General features: G+C 41.5%; 1 protein-coding gene and 1 long non-coding RNA gene across 7 annotated transcripts in view; both read left to right on the top strand.

The window, feature by feature from the left end:
* Window positions 1-23,487, top strand: part of BACH2 (BTB domain and CNC homolog 2) — a 353,955-nt gene that overhangs the window by 130,266 nt on the left and 200,202 nt on the right. The window lies entirely within an intron of this gene.
* LOC116588226 lies at window positions 3,326-5,749 on the top strand. The gene is made up of 2 exons (XR_004284853.1): window positions 3,326-4,209; window positions 5,481-5,749. It is a non-coding gene; the product is annotated as an uncharacterized LOC116588226 (long non-coding RNA).

Here is a 23,487-nt window from a genome sequence, read left to right on the forward strand (position 1 = left end):
ATAGTACTTCTAATTTATATGTGTGTGTGTGTGTGTGTGTGTGTGTGTGTGTGTGTGTGTTTCAAATCACTACTAAGTCATTTAGACATAAATACTTAAGTTGTTTGGACCAAACTACTTAACAGACAGCACTGTTAGATATTTGTTTTGGCCTAGAGGCACTGTCAAAAAAATTTACTGAGACTGTAATAGCTTCCAGAATTGTTTGGGAACCTATAATATATATCCTTCTAGAATTTTTCCTATGTATACCATATGCATTTTTAAAAACCTTTTCTTTTTCACTTAACAACATATAGTGGAAATCTTTGGGTTCTATTCATTCATCCATTCATTCATTTAAGTTTTATTTATTAATTTGACAGAAAGAGAACACAAGAAGGGAGAGCAGCAGAGGGAGGGGAGAAAGCAGGCTTCTTGCTGAGTGGGGAGTGCAATGTGGGGCTCGATCCCACAACCCTGGGATCATGACTTGAGCTGAGCCACCCCAGGCGTCCCAGTCTTTGTGTTGTAATTAATGTAGGTCTACATCATTATTTTACACTTTTAATGACAGAATAGATTCCTGTTGTTTGACTCTATTATTCTATTAACCAATCCCCTAGATTGCTGGAAGTTTAGCAAAACTTTATTTTCATAAACAAGGGTACTGTCAACCTCTTTCACACCTTCTTTGTTTACATAGCCAATGATTTCCTTAGGCTAGATTCCTAGAAAGCAATTTGCTAGGTCAAAGAATGTACTTTCTTCTGCTTTGATATCCAGAAAGAGAGAGAGTGCACCAAATTGTCCTTTCAAAGAGATTGAGCTAATTTCATTCTATGAACAGTTTGTAAGAATACCTCAGCAAAAAGAAGTGAACCGTTGGAGAACTCTCACCCCTGTGAACCGCTGGAAGGTGTTCCTCTCCCCCAACCACTGAATAAAATTAGTGCCAGGGAGAAAGCTAGGGAAGTCCATACTGGCCCAGAGCTCTGGGGAGCCTCTACAGGCTGAAGCTTCTGCTGAAGTCATGGATAGCTGATGGCAACATTGAAGCAGATACCCACTTAGAGAACAGAAAAAGCATTTTTCAGGAAACTTCTTTAGCCTTTGATTCACTAACTAATTTTTCAAAACCACACTGAACTCCCCAGGAAAGTCATTCTACATGGCATAGCTTTAACTCTACCTCTGTGAAAAGGCAAATGATCAAAATAGACGTTGACATTGGACTATTTTTGAGAGGGGATGCCTGGGTGGCTCAGTTGGTTAAACGCCTGCCTTTGGCTCAGGTCATGATCCCAGGGTCTTGGGACTGAATTCCTCACTGGGCTCCTTGCGCAGTGAGGAACCTGCTTTTCCCTCTGCCTACCACTCCCTCTGCTTGTGCTCTATCTTTCTTGCTTTCAAGTAAATAGATAAAATCTTTAAAAATATATTTTTGAGAGACAGATTTGGGGGTCAAATGGGATCCTTCTTGTTACATGGTCCTCGGCTCATGTATTTTCATCTGTGACCACATATGTATTACAGTTTGAACTATATTCAACTTATACATATGAGCTGGTATTTTTCAAGTATAAGCTGTCAAGAGAAAAAGGTATATTATGTGCTTAGGTTCCAGTCATGGAGACTCAAAGATACATGGTACATTTTGGCAATACTCTTATTTTAAGAAAAAACTGGAGCCCATCAGTTTTCTGGGAAACAAAGTTATACGGAAAAGCTCATTCCTGGGGCACCTGGGTGGCTCAGTCAGTTAATCATCTGCCTGCGGCTCAGGCCATGATCCCAGGACTCTGGGATCAAGTCCCACATCGAGCTCCTTGCTCAGCGAGGAGCCTGTTTTCTCCCTCTGCCTTAGCCTGCCATCCCCCTACTTGGGTGTGTGCTCGCTCTCTCTCTCTCTCTCTCTCTCTTTAGAAAAGAAAAGAAAAGAAAAGTTCATTCCTGAGTTATCATGAAGGGCTAAGATTTCTTGTTATTTCACATGTAATTATATAATGTGTATTACATTAGGTGATATGTAGTACTTTCTTTGCATGAAGGTATTACTTTTTTAAAAATGTAGATATCTTTGATCTTGATTTATAAAATTTTTTAATAACTCAGTTTTGTAATTTTTAAAGATTATCTATTTATTTATTTGAGAGAGAGTGAGACAGAGAGAGTGAGAGAGTGCACAGAAGGAGAGAGAGAAGCAGAGTCCTTGCCGAGTAGAGAGCCTGCTTGATCCCAGGACCCTGAGATCATGACCTGAGCTGAAGGGAGACACTTAACCAACTGAGCCACATAGGCGCCCCCTCAATTTTATAATTTTATAAGCAGTCTTATTAAAACAGCACTCCAGATTAAAGCTATATGAAAAATTGGTGTTAAGCTGATTCTGAAAATGTGAATGGATTCTTCTGGGCATTCACACTTAACTCTTTTCAAAATTGAAGTAAAAATTAGTGAGACAATTTAGCAGGAGGATTCTGCTTGAGGCAGAAAATCTCAGAAATTTTGGTATAGAAATATTGTCTGTATTGTGAATACTCATTGTTCCATTGCCTTTACCTGTTGCCTTTAATGTATAGCACTAAAATGCCCTTTTGACTTATATCACAAATAAAAAGGCCACTGTGGTATGTTTACCAAACCATTGCAGCATGGAGGTCCTTGCCTTCTTTTGTAGATGAAGAATATCTGTTGGAAGTCTCCATGTGACCCTCTGCTGCCACCAGATGCTTCCTTTTAAATCCCCACTAGAGACGGGGCTCCTGGGTGGCTCAGTGGTATATTTGAGCCTCTGCCTTCTGCTCGGGTCATGAGCTCAGGGTCCTAGGACTGAGCCCCGCATCAGGCTCTCTGCTCAGCAGGGAGCCTGCTCCTCCCACCCCGCCCCGCCTACATCTCTGCCTACTCGTGATCTCTCCCTCTCTGTCAAATAAATAAATAAAATCTTAAAAAAAAAAAAATCCCCACTAGAGGATTCTTCCAAAGCCTGGTGTGTATGTATGCCATCTTTAGAGAAGCTGATTGCCTTAAGAGAGAGTCGGCTCTCTACCTCTATTTGTGACTGGCATACTTAAGAAAAATAAGCTTTTCAGGAACTTAGGAGGATTTGGAAGCCATATCGGTAATTTTCATGTAACTAACATGGTGATCTTTCATTATTTTTTGTTATTCTTTAAAGATTTTGTTTATTTGAGAGAGGGAGAGGGAGCAGGAGCAGGAGCAGGAGGAGGGGCAGAGGGAAAGGGAGAAGCAGATTCCCTGCTGAGCAGGAAGCCCAACACTGGGCTCCATCCCAGGACTCTCCAATCAAGACCTGAGCTGAAGGCAGACACTTAACCGGCAGAGCCACCCAGGCATCACTTTTATTTTTTATTTTTTTAAAAACAACTACAGCTCTTCTTTCAGAGCACTGGACATGTGGTTATATAACCCTCATCTGTCATGCCCAGAGCATTTTTTATTCAAAATAAAATAATGGGCAACTTCAGTGATGTCTGGATAGCTCCTTAACCCTCCAGGTTCTAAGTACAGCATACCATGATCATCCTTTACTTTCTTGCCCTAAGGAAATGAAAATCCGTATTAACAGACAGATCTCTGGTCTCTGAATTTTTTGAGATAACGAGGAACATTACTTCTTTTAACCCACACCATTTTTATCAGATCTTCGTCAGATTAATATATCCTCTGATCGATAAGAACATCAGTAACTTAAATAAATCCACGCTACACTCATTCATTCACTCAGCAAACATTTATTGAGTTTCACCAGTTTGGGGTCCCGAGGTGAGCAAGACCAGTATGGTCACTACCCTTAAGCAGTTTGTGATTGAATCAGGAAGATCTGAGAAAGCCAGTGTCTGAAAATTAATGAGGTAGTGCTATAGTGGGGATTCAGGAAATCTTGTGGAGCAGCCTCCCTGAACTGACCCCCAGGCTCAGAGAAGCTTCCCTAAGGAGCTCCTGGTTGGTCTGAATCTTAAAGGCTGAGTAAAAGTCAGAGTACTCGTACTATGAAATCCAAGTAGAGCAAATTTAATCTGGCCAGATGCTTCGTTTCTTCCAGTACACATTTTCAGACTTGCAACAACCACCCAGATACTAATTGTTACCATTGCCTCGCTGCACGATGTCTTCAAATAGTTCCAGAGTGATCCACAATGCCTGTGGCAGTCTCTCTGGTCCACTATCACTGGATGTTCATCTCTTACTTCTAGCAATTGAAGGGTGAGATTTTAATCTTTCTGATCTTTCCTTTTCTTTTTTTATCATAATGTCAGTGTTACCTAGATTTAACTTGATTGATTTTTGAGTCGGCCCTCAGATGACTTTTTAATCAATTAAATAACTGTACTAATCATGATGCTTTGTAAATAAGCACGTGTACACTTTATTGTTTGTATTTATTGAAAATAAATTCCGAAGTTGGTCATCTGTGATTTGGGCAAATCATGAGTGATGGTATCAGTCTTTCCATTTATAAGATATAATGAACATAGCTGTAATTTACCTACCAATGATTAAATACTTAACGTTTATGAAATCCTTGTGTTTCCTTAGAAAAATACCATTATTCGGGGTACTGATATGATTTGCAAATCATTAGTACCGATCACCGATAAATACAACTTCAGAAAAGATCACATTTTTATGCAAATCGTGTCCTGAACTTTCATTGCAGGGTTTTTTTTGGGGGGGGCACGGACCCTCAAAGATACTTATTTTGTTTCCCCCCAGTTATGACCATCCCATTGTCAAAGGGCTGTGGTGGTAATTTGGCCTCTTCTGGTGAAAGCCTGAGAATGGAAATCCTTCTCTAAGGACCAAAGAGTGGTTTGATTCAAGACTCCAACCTAGATGTTACCTCCATGAGGTTCCTTTGTCTCAAGAGAAACCAAGTCTGAAGAACTGTAGTCTGGCTGGAAGTCGGGTGGCCTTTTTGGAATGCTGCACAGAAGCTCGAATAAAAACGTCGTGTTTGTCTAGGTATACTGACACTACGTTTTTGAAAAGTCTGCAGTATGAAATTCCCATCTCATTTATTTTTAGCTTGAGCCTACTCTGCTAGTAAAAATAAGACTATTTTTGTACGTGCTGCTTCTAGTTCTTACATCCACATTTTTAAAAGAATTCACAGAAAACAGTCCATAATGATAACTGGGTGCAATGCCCAGATTGTTGCAGAATTGTTTTAAATAAATCTTTTTATGATGGCTGCATTTCAGCTCTACCACAGGGCTCAGCTCACATGATACCCCCACCACCATACACACAAATGGGCTCATCATCTCTCACTTAAAGTACTTGACTTACTTAATTTGCGTATTTGTCCAGTGTGTGTATTCTGACTGTCCTTTATGCTTTGTCTGCGGCGCTAGATAAATATCTGGGACGATGGGCTCCCTTAAGAGGCGACGGACTGCTCTTTTAGGGAGTTGTGTGTTTCTATGGCAACTCCCTTTCTAAAACTTTGAATTTTATCCACATATATCTTACAGATACCAAAAACAAGCTTATGTTTAATTTAGAGAAGCTCTGAGTTTTGAAGAAGAGGAAACCGTAGCTCATCTGCCGATGTCAAGAACACGTCCACTTTGTTTGAAGGCTGGTTGAAAAAAAAAAAATGGTGATTTCTTCTTTGTGCCAGACACTTCACCAAAGACCAACATTCCATTCGGATAACCTTTTATTGTCAGTTTTTCATGCTTCTTGGGGTAAAAGTCACACTGTATGATGCAATGTGATAAAACTAAAAAGGAACAAAGTAGCCAGTGTGTGTGTGTTTGGGGTCGTCTCTACCTCTGTCCCCTTCGTAGCAATGTACTTGACAATGCTGCTAGCTCCCTGAATTCCGTTGGCTTTCGCCATCCATTTCCTTTCCTCTGTGTTACTACAGTATGTATAGTCTCAGTTACAGCTACATCTGACCTAGAGGAAATAGGTTATGTCCCTATTTTGAAAGGAAGACCGTCTCCAGGGTTCACTGCTTTGTATTTGTTAGCAGTGGGATTTTGAAAGAGACGTCTGTGGGCTGTATTCCTGAATGATAAAATACATGGATACGGGCCATTTCCTAAGTTTGTAGATAATTCAAAGTCATCTGTGGAGACTGTGAGGTCTGTGTGTTTGAGTTTTACTTGGTTTTTCGTTGTCTGTGCTTTTAGGGTGTTTTGTTTCTTTTCTTACGCTTTTGGTATTTTCACTTTTTTTTTTTTTTTTTTCAGTTTTCTTAAAATCAGATCGACTGTGTGGCTGGTGCCGTTTTGCTTTTTCCACATGTGTTAATTGTTCTGTGGCTTGTTTTGTTTACTGTTTTTGCAGACCTGATTTGCCACGGTCTGTGCCTCTCATTTTGCTAGACCACGTAGCTGATTTCCCAGTGGGAAAAGACTGCCTTTTCACCGGGTGATTAGTTATCTCATTTCAAAAGGGCCAACTTTCTCTGAGTTGACTTTGTCACACTTTGAATGTCTGCTTTGGAGGATGAGAATCCTTTAGTTAGATGTTCATCCATGTGGTAGAAGAAATGCCTGGTTAGTCACCATGGAAATTCTGAAGTACGTGAAGGGCAAAGGATGGTTAATTGGACCATTTATACGCAGCTATTGAAAGACTCTGAGTTTGTTTATAATGATAAGAAACCAGAGCAAGAGATAATATTTTTTGGCCCCCTAAGGAAGTGGTAGTGTTGTTTATTCCTCAAGCGTCTTTTCCTTTGCTGAGAGAGGACTCTGTGGCACTTTACCTTGAGTAATTTCTGTGTAATCTCTAGGTAAGTAAGCAAGCCACACCTCAAAAAGCACAGAAATAGACTGAATTTTGCAGTCTCATTTCTTGTTACCTCCCCAAAGGTGTGAGGTCAGGGCCAGGGTAAAGTTGCCCCTCAGTGGGGTCCCTCAGTTCACTGTGCTTCTGGGTCTTCCTGCACCCCCTAATTCAAGCATCCTGTCTTGTCACCAGGAACACCAGGAACCCCTGTCAAGGTCCCTGATGCCAATAAAACCCTATCTCAGTCACAGACTCCCTCTACACATCCTTTTCCCCACCCCGCCTCTTTCATGAATTCCTTCTTTTCCCAATCAGTTACAACTAGATGGTTTCATCTTCCAACCGAGGTTCCAGGTCCCCATGCCTTGCCTCCCCAGCCTCATGCCCAGCCTTTCTTCCGGTGGTGTACTCTTACCTGAAGTGACCAGAAATACTCGTTTTGAAAAGACAGGGACTGTCCATTTGACATTCTCAGGGCATCTGTGCACTGGGACATTTTAGAGCCCAGTTTGGTGTCAAGCATGATCTGAGCAAAAAGGTCTAAGATTTTAAAAGTTTAAAAACATGAATTGGTTACGATTTTCTTCCATTGTCTATAACTCGTAGAGTCTGGCTCAGGCGAGCTGCTTCACCTTCCTTTTGCTCCCCTCTTACCCTCCCTCTGTGTCCTCCCTCTGGGGATGGTTTTTGGAGGTGCCCATAGTCCCTCCAAGTGGTTCCACTTGGCCACTCCCTTCGCTCCCAGGTCTGAGGTGTTTCTCCATCCCCCACCCCGGTAGCTCCAGGGTCCGTGCTGTGGGGCCTCCTCCTCTGCCCCCTCATTAACTCAGGTCCCCTGTTCTGCTCTCAAGGCACACCATGTATGTTTTCAGCATAGCACATGACAGCAGTTGCTGTTTTTTTGTTATTTTTTTGACTATTTCATTAATGCCTGTCTCACCCGTTAGCCTCTGAACTCCTACAGGCAGGTAGTTCCTTTTTTTTTCCATGTTTCCAGTGAGTGAACATCTACAGTTTATCTCTGGGGCCCACTGGTAGCCATTAACCCCTTTCTTGCCAGCACAGCCCTGATTTGGCTGAAGTGTCTACTTGCTTTCAGCTTCTTTAGGGCAGCCGGCCCAAGCCTCCACCCGCACTCTTGATCCAGGGAGGGAATTGTTGGGTAGTCTAAGCAAATCAAAATAGACAGAAAGATAACAAGAGCCTGGGCCCCTAATGATGCTGCTGAAGTGTTTTAATAAACCAGTCCTGGGACAGTCCTACCTCCAGGCACACTCTTATTTGTTTAGATCAATTCAGTTTTCTGTTCCTGAAAATATCCTGAAACAGAATTCCATGAAGGAATGAACACATGAATCAGTGACTGACTTAATCTCTCATGGCCGTTTGTAATTCGGTTTTCTCTCTCTTCATCTCTATAAAGTGTTGGGCCGCTAGTAAAGATGCTGACCAGTACTGAACCCAATGCTGGAATCCCAAATAGCTCCTCTGTGTTTTGAAAGTTGTTTCCTTCTACTCAACGCCCCATCCTCTGAACTTGAACTAACATTCTTCTTCACCTCTCACCTTTTGGCTCTGCACTTTGTTCATAACTTTTTGGGGCAAGCTCTTCTCTGAGGAGGTTGAGAGTCAGATTAAGTCATACCCAGCAATTTCCTGTTTGTGAGCCGTGAAGCTCTTGAAGACTGCGGGCAGGTTTGACAGAACCTGTAGGTGTTTTCAGACGCTGAGCTGATTCATCCCCTTTGCTTGCTAAGGCCCCCACAGCTACCATACATGACTTCTCTCTGGATACAGCACAGTTTGTCTTTGTGTGCGGAGAAAATTCTCAAGACCTGCCCACTCCACGCATTCTATGTCTTTTCTGCGTTTGGGGGAGTCCTGTTTTAGATCCCTCCTCCATGGCTATGGAATAGTTTCTCTTACTGTAAGAGGGGAGTTTTATTTGTTTCTGAGCTTTTTTTTGCTCAGGCAAAACTTCACATGATTCCTGCACATCTAGGCTCTGTGTCTGCTGCCTTCATTTTTCATAGACCTCCACCAAAACGAAGACACACAGGATCTTAAATAAATACCATCGGACGTGCCTACTTGTTTGGTACAGAGATGCCAGAGTTCTCTAATTATTTACTTGAGCTCCCAGCCGTGAAGACCAGACAATCACGTCTTTCTCTAAAACTCTCTCCTGGTAATAAACCACAGGAGGTAGGCAGCTAGTTAAGCAATCTTTGAGAGTAATACATTTAGCCATACCATGTGAAAAAAGTACTGAATTTGAACTTGCTTTCTTAAACCAAGCTAGGTTTAAACCAAGCTTTGAACCACCACCCTGGACAAGGAACACGCTCTCCAAGGTTCAGAAAATAATCTTACGTGCCTCAAAGTACAGTGAGATACCGTGAAAGCATTTCTTATGCTCAGGGAGGTGCCACATGAAAGTATTAATATTATAAAGCTACCAGAGACAAACCCTCTGTGCTGTCTTTTCCCACTGCTCTGTATTTAGCTCAGTGTCCCTCCTTCTACCCAAAGATACACAAGAGCAGGTCATCAGTTTGGACCCACATATGCTGGGATCCATCCCCCAGAACCTTTAGAATGAATCACCTCCTTCTTCTGATAGCAGAACTGCCCCCAACTGCATTTGAATTTTTTTAACTTTGGTGATTTCTATTGAAAAATATATACTCTTTGTACTTAGCAATGAGGCGCTTCATTGTTATCTGAGAAAGGGGCTTTATTCAGTATTGACAGCTCATCCATGTCTTGTTCTGATGCGTCAGCCAACACTCTTGCACACTCAGTGTGTGCCACACGTTGTTCTAGTGCAGGGGATACATCTGTGAACAAAACATACAGAAATTCCTGCCCTTGTGGACCTTATAGGGGGAGGACAGAAAATAAGCACTAAACAAATAAGTGAATTACAGTGTGTTAAAAGATGAAAATGGCTTTCAAAAGAAGAAAAAAGTAGAGCAAGGTAAGAGGAATGTCAGTTCGGGGATGGGGAGAGGTTGCCGTTTTCAATTAGGTGGTCAGAGCAGGCCCCCTGTATTTCTAGTCTGTTGCAGTGTTGTAATGATTTCATATTGCATGTGAATCATCTGCATAAATTAAAGATTGCTGAAGTGAGTGTGGTTCAGCTGCAGGCTGAACCCGAGTACCAAATGCGTGAGAAAGCAGGGCAAGGTGCACGAGTCCCTGTCTGGCATTCTCAGGTTATCTATTCTTAGTTTAGTTTCCTCTCCCAAAAATAGTATTTATTTTATATAGTCTTCAAATGGAGCATGTCTCTGACACCTACTGCCATGTGTTTATAGTTAAATATAACTAACTGTCTTTCTTCTAAGACCAAGAGGTTCATCCAAAATGTTTCCCTTTAAAAGTCCTGAGAGGGCTCCCCTCGTTGGCTTTCCAGCCCATAACAATGATGGATTTTGCAACCCTCCTGGTCCAGCCATGTGGAAAAACCTAATGTTGTGGGTAATTTTCCCCTTTAAACACGTGTTTTGTGTTTTGGTAGTGGTTGTTTGGGGCTTTTGTGTCTTAGGCATGGAGTTTATTATATCCATATAAATTACAGATCATAGACAACCCTTCCCAGAACAGCCCTGTATGTATGATCTCCTCGTGCAGTGCCCCTTTTCCATATGTCTGCTGTGTGCCTGAGGCATAGATGGGCTTCCTGCAAGTTCTGCGGGTTTTGTATGCATGTACCCTTTTCTTCCCCGGCTCATCTGTCCTCCCCTTTTCTGCATGTTGCCTTTGTTTTCTCCCTGAAGTAGCTGAGCCTGTGGGAGGAGCTGGCATGGCTTTCCCATTGTCTGAGCCTATACAGTAAAGGCTCTCAGTGGGTGTCTCTCCATGGGCAGAACCATGTCGGAATAACCCTTGTTTTGCCTCCTGTCCAGAACGGACTAGGACGGTGCTATTCGAAAGGTAGTCTGGAGCTAGGGCCAGGAGAATGAACACATTGTAAGCATTGGCAGATGTCTTTTCTTTCTTCACTTATCATTCTCTGTCACTCAGTAGATTCGAAGTGTGGTGATCCACAGGAACAAGGTTAGAGCACTTGGAGAGAAGGTCCTCCAGAGGGATGGGCAGCTACTCTGGCTCCCAGCAAGGTCTTCAGGCTCCAAAACTTCACTCATTATTCTCAACTGTGTAGCACACATATCACTTCCTAGGGTAGGGTGACCTTGAGCAAGTCCCATACTCTCATTAGGCCCTCATTAGGGAGATTAGTCTCCAAATGACCTTCAACATTGCTTCCACTTCTAATGGTCTAATGTTCTTAAAGACAAGATTTACTGCCTTTCTCCTAAAAGATGATTTTTTTTCACGTGGTTGGGCTCTTCCACTTCTATACCCTTTATCCTCATCTAATTGTCCCCCGTGAGTTCATTTTATACCTTTCATTGTCACCCCTCCTCTGTATGCTTTCTAACTCACATTCTCCCGACTTGTAGCACATTTCTTCCCCTGGAACCGATGATTGTACTCTGCAAATAGCTCTGGTTATTTCCTCCTGCACTCCCACCTGAACTACGGCTTTTGCACTGGAATCTCTGAGCGAGGAGGTGGGCTGTTGGGAAAAACATGCTGTAGCCCAGAGTCTCTATTTTAAAAGAGACAGAGAATGGAATTGTATATTCTTTCTAGGCCATATAGCAACCAATGACCATAATCAAAATAGATCAATATCCAAGCAATAAAAAAGGCAGGCTATGTGAATTTTCTCATACTATGAATCCTAACACAAAAGCAGTTACAACACTTTAAACATAAATTGCATGGTTTGTACCCTGATTTTCTTCAGTTGTCAAACTTGAGGTGGAAAATATATGCCAGTTGTTAAGAAAGCATTATTTTCTCTAAATTCTATAACATGAAGGGAATGTTAGTTTTCATTTACTCAGTGCCTTGTGCCTGGGAATTTTGAAATGATAGATTCAGGGGCACTTAGGGGGGCTCAGTTGGTTGAGTGTCCAACTCTTGGTTTCATCTCAGGTCATGATCTTGGGGTCATGAGATTGAACCCCTCATGGGGCTCTGCACTCTGTGGGGAGTCTGCTTCTCTTCCTCTCCCCTCTGCCCCTTCCCCAGCTCATGCAGGCTCGCTCTCTCTCAAATAAATAAATACATCTTTAAAAACAATTTTTTAAAAGAAATGATAGATTTTTCTATGGTATAATGATAAAGTTCCACAATAAGAATATTAACATGGAAAGAGATTGGTATTAGTTTTGATGAATGATAACAGTGACCGTCTAGTTTAGAACAACTCTTACATTTTAAAGATAAATTTTGTGTCAGGTTGCTATTCACTTAATTGCCACAATCTAAAATTTCTCTGTTAGTATTTCTTTTCTAATTGTTACCAGTAGGATAAACATTGTTCTTTGGATACATTGTATAATTTACTTCAGAACAATGAAATGAAGATCTAGTATCAAAATAATCTCAAATTGTAGGAATTGTATCCCTACTGCTTATTTATTTGGATATAACTTACCCAAGAAGATCTTACATAATTTATTTCAAAGAGTAGATACCTAGAATTAGGATTATTCCTGTTTAATTAGAAAAGAATCTTTATCTTAGAGGTAAAATGGCTTGCCCCAAAGTCACATGAGGAATGAGAGACTAGAACCAGAAGTCATTTCTTCGGCACATGATTCACACCTTTGATTATGAACTGATACCAGTATTTTATGTGAAAGTGCATGCTCCAGAAAATTATATTATTTTATATATTCCTGTAATAAATATGCCTGTCATTCAGAGAATATTGAAACCAATTCCTCCATCTTTATATGGGAGCATACTTAATGATGTATGTGTCGGTGAGGTTCCATCTCATTTTTAAAGACTTCCAAGAAGGAAGATTTCATGACTTCCCTCATTAATCCACTCTAGTTTAATTAGATTTGACGCCAGAGCACTCTTATCTAACTTAAATCTCTCATGCTGTAGCTTAAGTCTATTTTTTCTCATACTGCCTAGGATATTAAAAGCAACTAATCACCATTATTCATAATAATATTCATAAAGTCCTCCATATATTTGAAATGTGAGTACTGCAACTGACAGTAAGCATAACTCTCAAATATCAGTATAATTTAAAATAGAGAAGAGGGACCAGATTATAATAACTGTAGATGACATAGTAATATTTAGTTTTGATGAATGAATAATACTGTTAACTAATATGACTTCAGTAGACTAAATGAAAAGCATTCATCTATTAACTCATTCACTTAAATATTTATTAGGCACCAAGTTTGATATTGTGCTGTGTTCAGAAGTACAAAAATGGATACGTCATGAAGCTGAGAAAATTTCAGTGTAAGGGGTTTTTAAAAAGTAGAACTTACTAGGTATATTTCTCAGAAATGTAAAGATAGGAGAGCTTAATCTTAAAGAGATAAATCTGTGTCCCATCTAATGTCTGTATGGTATTTATAACCACCTCTGGGGGTGGGGCTGAAAAAAATAGTCTAATTGTTAGAACATTGCTGTTTATTTTTACAGTTGCCCTGTTACTCAAACCTGTAATAGGCATCAAAATTCTACTATGTGTGGTCTCTAAGCCCTTCACCTGGAAGCCCCTTCATTTGGGTGTTAATGTAGAAGAATGTGTGTATTTGGACATGTGCAAGTATCATCCAGCATAGGACTAAAAGGGGTTTATCACTAGAAATAAATTACAGTCTTACAGCATGAAAATGATATGCCTGGGAATGCAGAACACAGGGTTACCTTCTGCCTCCTTTCTTTATCATAGACAGCAGAGGTGGAAAGGAGAAAGATTTATTCTGAAGCCATTGGATGCTGACCAAGCAATTTGTAATAGATGAAATGCTGATGTATTGCTGCAAAGAAAATAATGATGTTCTTGCTAAAATGCCATTAGTAACTTTATTGTTTAAAGTGCAAATTACATTCAGCAATTTTTTAGTCCCCTTTAGAGGTGAAGTTGAAGTAATTCAATGTAGGCTTTGAGCAGAAAAAGGACAAAGTAATTAGCAAGTCATAAAGGAACTCATTCACCAAGGTTGGCTGATATTTGAATTCTCTGAACTATAAAGACTGAAAAAAAAGGCACTCACAAAGTACAAGATGACACAAGTATTTGTTTAAAACAGAAGAGTTCTAAGAAAGCTGATAGTGGAGTACTCTGCAGAGTTAAGGATACACCTTCTGTTGGTGCCCACTATATGTGCAAAACATTGTGTTAGTCACCAAAGGGAGAAAAAAAAAAAAACTGAAAAACACAGTCCCTACCTTTAGGGACCTTGCTGTTTGATGACAGAAGTGAGGTAATTCCAAACTAATGAAAATACATAACCAGAATAGATCAGAATTTTAAGGAAAGTACACATGACATGGTTCCAAAGGGAAAAGATGACATCTGGAAGATACCATTTGCAGTCAGTTTTAAAAGATGCCTACGAGGGGTGCCTGGGTGGCCCAGTCAGTTGAGCACCTGCCTTCGGCTCAGGTCACAATCCCAGGGTCCTGAATAGGGCTTCCTGCTCAGTGGAAAGCCTGCTTCTCCCTCTGCCTGCCACTCTGTCTACTTGTGCTCTCTATCTCTCTGTCAAATAAATAAATAAAATCTTAAAAAAAAAATGCCTAAGATTTCAGTAGCCATGGTTTGGGTTATAAAGCAGTTCCAGACTGAAGGAATGCCCACTTTGTGCTGATGAACATTGAGCAGGCTCTTTGACGCATAAGTTGTCACAGGGTGACCATAATGCCAGTGTGCCTAGGATCATCCCTGGTTTCACCTGTTGTCCAGTCTAATTACTAATAGCACTTGCTGCCACTCTTAAAAGTATCCCAGTTAGGGGTACCCGAGTAGCTCAGTCAGCTAACCGTCTATCCCCCTTCCTCTGTCCTCCCTTCCATAGGGTTAGACCTACAACTTACTCTACCGGTTTTCCCGGTCCACTCCTGCTCCCTTCTTCAAGAAACCTCTTGCATGTCTAATCCCAAGGTAGTGTCTGCTTCCCAGCAGACCTGAACTAAAGCAGTGGCCCTAGTTATTAAGTGCTAGATATTATATAAGGATAAGATGAGAAAGAAAAAAAATTGGAACCATATTGTAGGCAACTTTGAAAGCCGCTTTGAAGAATTTGAGTATAATTTAGTGGACTCCATTGAGGGTTTATCTGCTACAAAACAAAATTTTTCAGTATTTGATCCTGCTGATGTTGGAGAAGGATGGTTGAAATAGACCAGGTAGGAGGGTAGAGCAGTTGTCCGGGAAGAACCTAAATGAGTATATAACATCTATGATGACAGACTCTACCAGGGCACAAAACCATGGGAGGCAATGAGTATGGGACGAAAAGTCCATGGGTTTAATATGGTGTGGGAGAGAGGAATCAGAGATCATTTAATCACTCTGTGCCTCAGTTTCCTCATCTATGTTATGGGAACAGTAACAAGCCCAACATCTCTCGTGGAATCATAGTGAGTAGTAAATGAGCTAATAAATTTAAAATGTTTGGAACAGTGCCTGGTACCTAAGAACTCAGGAAGTGTTTCTGAGTTGGCCCATTGCTCTGTGGCAGGGTTGCTTGGTGGCACTTTCTGCAGCTGTGGAAATATTTTATATCTGTGCTGTCCAGTACCATAGCTACTAACCAAATGAGGCTACTGAGCACCTGTAATGTGGCTAGTGTGACCAAGAAACTCAATGTTTAATTTCATTTAATTTAAATTTGAATAGTCACATGTGGCTCGTAGCTACCATTTACAAGTTCGCCAAAGCTAAGAATACTGACAAACTAACATGCAGAGGGTTGCAACATGATATTCCTTTATTCCAAAAAAGCCGCTTTTATTAATATTATTTACTTTTTTTAAAAAAAGATTTTATTTATTTATTTGTCAGAGAGAGAGAGAGAGAGAGTGCGCGCACACAAGCAGGCAGAGGTGGAAAGAGAAGTAGGCTCCCTGCCGAGCATGGAGCCTGATTCGGGACTTTTGATCCCAGGACCCTGGGATCATGACCTGAGCCGAAGGCAGCAGCTTAACCGCCTGAGCCACCGAGGCATCCCGATGTGATTTACTTTTAACTAAGTCTGGAGGCTTGGTTGCTGATCACTATACCAGGAATAACTGTGGAGAAGGCTCTGGTCCTAATTAGACCCTTCTGAGATGCTCAGAGCAATAAGAAAAGGATGAGAAGACCTGTTGTTTCCACTAACCATGTGATGAGAAAAGTACATTAAGACTTGAAGGAGAGTGATCATGTCTTGGTTCCTGCAAATAGCTAATCAGTGTTTAAGATCTCCCATTTAATAGAATCTGTACTGTCTGCTGTCCATCTCCCAGGCCAAAAGAGAGAAGGCATCACAGTGCCTGCTGTTATGTTCTTTTCCACATAATAGCCAGGCTAGCGCTGCTCTTATATAAGGTCATCACTAAGGCTGTGACTGCAGGCTCCTGGTAGTTCAAGGACAGCACTAATGGGAACTCTGAGGGATCTATTGGAAGGAAAGGAGCACGAGTTTCTTGATATCTGTAAGGGCAGGCTTAAAAGACATTCAGGTGTCTATGTATCCAGAAATAGGATTTTTGAAAACCACTCTCTTTCTATCCCGTTGCCATGGTCAGGGGGAGCTGGCCTTTTTGCCATGAATATGAATATATCACTTTGAATGGTAGTTTGTGAGGGTCTTGCTGTGGCCATCCCCCATATAGCTAACTTACCAACTGAGACTATGATGCAATTTCACCTGCCGTTGCCTTAGTTACTAAGTAGTGTGAATAGGGGCACCTGGGTAGCTCAGTCGGTTAAGTTTCCGACTCTTGATTTTGGCTCAGGTCGTGACCTCAGGGTTGTGAGATGGAGCCCTGCATCAGGCTGCCCGCTGGGCATGCAGCCTCCTTAACATTCTTTCTCTCCCTCTCCCTCCCCACCTCCGCTTACATGCACAGGCACTCCAAAGGGGAAGGACTTGGGAATTCATCCTGAGAGCAAACTAAATATAGCTCTGTTATTTGCTACGTCTATGACCAGTCCAAGCTGTTTGTACTTCAGTGTCCCGATCTGTAAAATAGGAGTACTAGGATTTTCTGAGTTATTTAGAGGATTGCATGAATTAACGTGAGCATTTACATGGAGGTGCTGAAAAATGTTAGTTCCCTGCTCCCTACAATATCTCCTAATTTCCTTAATTTTCCATTCATTATTGTTCCAAAACTGAGCATCTCCTGGGACCCCCCACTCTCTTGAATACCTCCCACTCCCAAATCATACATACTTCTGTTGTATTTACCTACTCAGCCCTAAGGAGCAACCTTCAGCAACCCGTTTTCCCTCTCTTGCTGTGACTGCCTTAATTCCTTTTCTGAGCATTTCTGAGATCAGAACCTTCCTGTTCTGTATGTATATTTGATTTCTCATCTGTCGAATTAAGGTGGTGACTCAGGGAGCTCATGGTGCCAATAGCCCTGGCATTTGATAGGTTTCTGTACACAAGACCATTCCCCGATTTTATTCCTTTTAAAAAGCTTTTTACTGGTTTTTCTCTTTACCAAAAAATACTGTATTTTTATTAAAGATATTTTCAAAAAGAAGCATATAAGAAAAAAATTAAAGCACTCATAATATTGTCACCCCTACCGTGTGTATCCTGAATAAATCTTACAAACCTAAGTGGGAACTGGGGGGTGGGGGGGGTATAAAACAATAACTCAGTCATTACACTCCCCCTTAAATGTTGTAATTTCTTGAATGGTTTCTTGTCACTAAACGTCCCTCTACAGCATCATTTCAAATGTCTGTCTGGAATGCCACATCTGGATGCATTCTGATTTATCACTGGGCATCGAGATTTTTTCTGCTTTTTTCCACAATTATAAACAAGGCAGAAGATTATAAAGAGAGCAGCAAATAGCATCCTCACACATAGAACATTTCACACATCCTTGAAATGGAATTACCAGACCAAAGGGATGAACATTTTTAAAGTTTTTGGTACCTTATTGTCAAGTTACTCTCCTGGAAGGATGAATCTGTTTATCTCCTCCCCTCGGGGCACATGAAGCTTTGAACACCCAGTTCCCAATGGGATTAGTAGTCCTACTTGGGGGGATAAAAATGAAAGGAAAAGAGGCGGGCGGTGGGGGGATGGTACTTTTCTCTACTCATGTGGGGATCCAGGTCCAATTTTCCTGTGTTTTTAAAATCTCCTTGAATAGGGTGTCTTCCTGGCTCATGTCGGATTCTTCTTATTTATAGGCTACACTGGCTTCCTCTGCCTCTTCTAAATTAGCACCTTTAAATCAATGTACTGTTTCTCGGAAGTATTGACCCTCTGGGAAGAACCTTTTCTGCACCTCTGCCTCATCAAACTGGAGAATCTCATCTGTGTGTCTTTCTTTAATCTCATCCCATTTTGCAACAATATTTTCTCTTTTCTCGGTTATTGGCCTTTTGATTTAATGCTTTAATTTGGCACGTAGGTTCTTTGTATCGCCATTCTGGATAATTCATGCCATTCTCGATGGAATATTCCATTAAAAATTTTTTGAAATACTGTTTTGTGAAAGATGTCTTACAGACTCCAAGGATTAACCATTCCACTTATTTTACAGCAACGAAAAGATGAAAAAGCTGAGCCCGTGTAGTAACTACATGGCTCGATTCTTAGAATCCCAAGTGCTCAGGAGAAAATGGCCATGTCTGTCCTTCCCAAAAGGATGAGGACGAGCGCCAATTGTCCCTTTTTCGAACTGAACGGCTGGGACATAGGTTGTTGCTTCAGTAGGTTGCTCAGGCCCCGCTTCATGATTTTTTTTTTTTAGGGCTGTGAATACATCTGCTCCTTACCGGAAGAGTCTGTGGGTCTGTGGGAAGAGGCATGCGGAGACGCACATGCTCCCTCTGGACAATGAAGGGGGAAACGAACGGCTCTCTCCGTGTCCTGTTTCAGCAGCTTGTGGGGAGGCTTATGGTACAGTGATGTGACAAGCTGTGAACAGCAGATCAGAGGAAAAAAACGTGAGGTAATTTAATTGAGGAGCTTGGTGAGAGGACAGCTGAAGAGCAAGGAGCAGGGACATGGCAGAGAAAGGGCATGTGAGCGATGGGATAAATTATGAAATAGCATTCTGAGGACAGGGTGAAAAGGGTGCTTCCTCATTTCTCTGGCAGTTTGGGTCAATTTCCTACCCTCACATGCTTTGCAAAAAGGGAAATAATTTATTTTTATTACTGCCCCATTCTTGTTACGGCAATTTTTAATATCACAGAAAGCATGCCACCCATTTCTATGTAAGGGACGAACTTCCTCTTTTTTCTGGGTTTGGTATTTACTATTTCAGCCATACTCTACCCTTTCGGGAAAAATTCTTTTTTTGTTGTTGTTTTTTTCTTTTCCTTTTAAAGACATAGTAGAGGCGTGAGACTGGGAACAGGCTGTGGTGTGTTTGCTTTGACTTCTCTCTTTTGATAGAAGGCCTTTTTATTTCTTCCACTGTCATTGACTTTGAGTCTTGAAATTTTTAAATCTTCATTCCCAAAACACGTTTTTGAACACATTTTGTACATCATTCCTTACTGTTCACCCTTAGATTATAAGACAAGTGGTAAACTGAACACGATCCCGTCTTCTGGTAAATCTCAACATAGTATCCCTCCCAGGTGCTTAAAAAACAACAAAGAGAACACAAAACCAGTTTACCTGGAAATAGTCAAGTATTTAATTTCTCAAGTTGGAATAATTTATCTAATAATTTTTCAGTTTTCTGTTTCTTTCTGCGTTGAGACCACTTGCCTCTTTAATTATCAGTGGCCTTCTAGTTTAGAGCAAGGTGTTAGAAGTGTTGACCATCAGCTTTGGAACATGGGGTAGTGAAAGCCATTTTAGACACTTATATCTTTATGTCTCATTCTAGAAAACTTTCACACCATGTCAGTGATAGCATCAGTACCTCAGTGTAAAACATCAACTTGAGTGCTTGAGGGCAGAATGTCACTCTCTGCTGTTTTTAAAGGCTATATCTGAAGAAAGAGATCTTCTAGGGCCCTTCAGCCTTGTCAAGCATATTTCTATCATTCTGAGGGAGTTCCATTGGAAGACAAGTATCATCCATTCCCCCTCCCTGCCAACACACAGAGTCCTCACCTGAGTCAGTAAATATGGTTTAGTGGTGAACACAGCGTTATAGCCTCACTTCTGTGTTTCTGTAGGTCCTTGGTAATTTATACATACTGTTTCCAGCATAGTAAAATTTAACCCCAAAATCACTGCTCCTAAATTTAATCTTTTTTTTTTTTTAAGATTTTATTTATTTGACAGAGAGAGAGAAATCACAAGTAGGCAGAGAGGCAGGCAGAGAGAGAAAGAGGAAGAAGCAGGCTCCCCACTGAACAGAGAGCCCGACGTGGGGCTCGATCCCAGGATCCTGGGATCATGACCTGAGCCGAAGGCAGAGGCTTTAACCCACTGAGCTACCCAGGCACCCCCCCTAAATTTAATCTTTTAAAAAAATCGTTTACATTAAAATTCTTTGGCATTCTCTTTCTGTGTGCCTAAGTCTAGAATATAATGTAAAACTTCATGTTTTTTTTTAAAGATTTTATTTATTTATTTGACAGACATATCATAAGCAGGCAGAGAGAGGGTGGGGGAAGCAGGCTCCCTGCTGAGCAGAGAGCACGTTGTGGAACTTGATCCCAGGACCCTGAGATCATGACCTGAGCCAAAGGCAGAGGCTTTAACCCACTGAGCCACCCAGGCACTCCAGTAAAACTTCATGTTTAAAGCAAAGTTTTAACTTCAAACTCTTATTCAGGTATTATTTGTTCCTGGTTTCACAGGTGAAAATTTGTTGGAAGTCAAAGAGAAAAGGCCACAAAATGGCTTAGCCAGTTGCTCAAGGATACTGTAATTTTCTACCTATTTCTCTTCAGCTGCCTTTTACACCCTATCTTTTTTTTTTTTTTCCTTGCTTAAACTTATCTGTTTCCCTTTCTATGCAAATCCATTGTGTCCTTTGGGAAGATGATACCCTCTTTCTTGGGGTTACCATTCCTTGCAGCTGCATGGTCCAGCTGCAAAGGTCCAGATTAGTTAGAGGGAGACTTATGGATGAAGTCATGTATTTTAATATGAATGATTTTACTTAAAGTCCTGGCACATCAGTCATATTTAGGAGAATGTCACTCTCTGCTGTTTTAAAGGCTATATCTGAAGAAAGAGATCTTCTAGGGCCCTTCAGCCTTGTCAAGCATATTTCTATCATTCTGAGGGAGTTCCGATTGCGTTTCAAGTGTCTTGCCCTTAAGTTTTTTGTGTGAACTAGTTTTGTAAAAAGCTGACTGCGTGCTAGTTTTTAAACACCTTTTCTCTCCACTCCCCAGCCACCACATCTTCCTAAGTTTATCTCCTAATGCTTTCTATCACCCAAGCACTTAAACAAGATTGCAGACATTTTCATCTAAGCTAGTAGCTGTTAATTACCTATCTTTGTCTGTGTTTTAGCACTTAATACTATTTTGACAGGGGTTGCATACTCTGTCTTTCTGGAATTTTTTAAGTGCTCTTATGAGTAATTTGAGAAATTCCAAGTATAGAGTAGATGTGCTGTTCTTTCCCTTGCTGTCTTTTTTATTTTATTTTAGAAACATTTAAAGAGGACCCACTGTGTGTCAGGAAGCATGCTCTTGTCACTCCCACATACACTGTCTGATTTAATCTCTTCTTCCTCTGAATCTGCAGCTTGAATCACCACCATAACCTCAGTGTGTGCTGGGTTTGGGATGGGGGTTGGGGGAGCCCTTGAGGGAGCAGCGGAGAGAGGTTGTGAGCTTTTTGTGGAATGCCCATTTCTATGGGTGATTCCGTCTACAAGAGTGTGCTACTCTCGTCTTTCTTTGTAGGCTGGTAAAAATTCTGGCTGGTTACTGGCAGCCACACTTGAAATGATAGCTCTCTGGGAAGTTTCAACATGGGTTTGTTTCTGTTTCTTTTCAAAAGCCTGTGTTTGCTCACCTGCATTGTAGGTGAATAGAAGACTCAACTCACCAAATGGAGCGTGTCAGGAAGAATTACTGATTTATTTGTCGGGCTTCCTGAGTATTTGTAGGAAATTGATTTTATTACTTTCCTCAGTGGAGCTTATTCACCTAGTCAGCATTTAAATCTCTTAGGCCTGTCATTCCAGAACAGCGGCATCCCCCTAACCTGAGGAGTGAAACCTGTCTCAGTGCGGCAGGCTCAGCCCGGATCTCCCTTTCCTGGCCAGCACTGCTTTCCTCCTTTGGGGCTAGACCCACATTTGCTGTGCCTTACTTACCTTAGGGATAACTGTTGCTCCCTTCCAGCTCTTCTCTTGGCACCCAAATTTTCATTTTTCTCTCCTTCCTTCCTCCCTTCGCTCCTTCCTACCTACCTACCTACCTTCCCCCAGCCCTTCCACAAACATTTATTGAGTGCCTAGTGAATACCTAGCATTGTACAAAGTCTAGGAATCCAGAACTAAAAGCACAGACCTTTCTTTGTGTTGTACACAAGTGAAAAAAAAATTTTTCCCCCAAAGGCAAGCCACAGGCATATTTTTTTTGATGAAGGGGAAAATATCTTTAGATGAATCATCTCCACATTTCCAAATAGAATTGCTCACAAAGTCATTATAGGGGAATATTTTCTAGCATGAAGATTTTTGGAGACATCATTCATCAAGCCAATATTTACTAAGTGTTTCGTGTGCCAAGCTCTTTGCCAAACACAAAAAATACACAGGTGGAGGAGACATGGTCACTTTTTCTCCAAAGACTCACTTTGTGCAGAGGAGAGAGTTGTATGAAGTGTGTGTTAAATCCATAGCATATCACTATGAGCATGCTGGTGAGTGAGAGATCATGCACATCGAGAAAGGTGGGGACAGAGGTTCTTGTTCACTGCTGTATCCGAAGTGCCTGAAGCAGTGCCAGACACACAGTAGGCTCTTTATAAGTATTTGTTGATAACCAATGGTGTTAGCCTTCCGTCAGGGCCTATTAAAGGGAGTGACATTTCAGCTGTTCAATAAAGGATGGAAAAAAACACTGTTAGGAAGAGAAGCACCTTGTAGACAGTGTGAGCAAAGGCAGAGGACGTGACGGTCCCTGGGGACGCGCAGGAGCAGCATCAGAATGCTGCAGAGGGAAGTGTTGGCGAGATGATTCCAAGAGGCACAGGGGGTCCAGATGGTGAAAGGATTGAAGGCTTTGGGCTTTTTCCTACTGGTCATCAGTCGTTCTTTGAGCTGTGACGTTATATCAGATCTAGGTTGAGAAGGACCCTCTGGCTGCCCTATCCTATGTAGGATGTCCTTTCAAGTAGGGAGAAACTGGGGAGGGTTTGGGAGGGGTCCCACTACAGTAGGCTGTGTGAGAAGAAACTGGAGGGAATGGTTGGTCCATGTCAAAGATGAGGCCCGCAGGAGGCAAGGATGACCACCGCTTGCAGAGGATTCACATTCCCCCATGTAGTAGCTGTAAAACCTGTGCAAGTCACTTCATTTCCCAGGCCTCGGTTTCTGCATCTGTAAAATAGACGCAGTTGGGTGTACCTGGTGGGGTTGTTGTGACAACTGACTGCGCACTGGGTGTGGCCCCCTGGCGTGTTACAATGAGCAGCATTTGTCGAACTCATATCAAGTGCTTTACACATATGGACTTACCACTTAAGCCTCACAACAGCCTAGTGAAATAGAAACCATTACCATCCT

Source organism: Mustela erminea, chromosome 4, assembly GCF_009829155.1.
Source record: "Mustela erminea isolate mMusErm1 chromosome 4, mMusErm1.Pri, whole genome shotgun sequence".
NCBI classification, from domain to species: domain Eukaryota; kingdom Metazoa; phylum Chordata; class Mammalia; order Carnivora; family Mustelidae; genus Mustela; species Mustela erminea.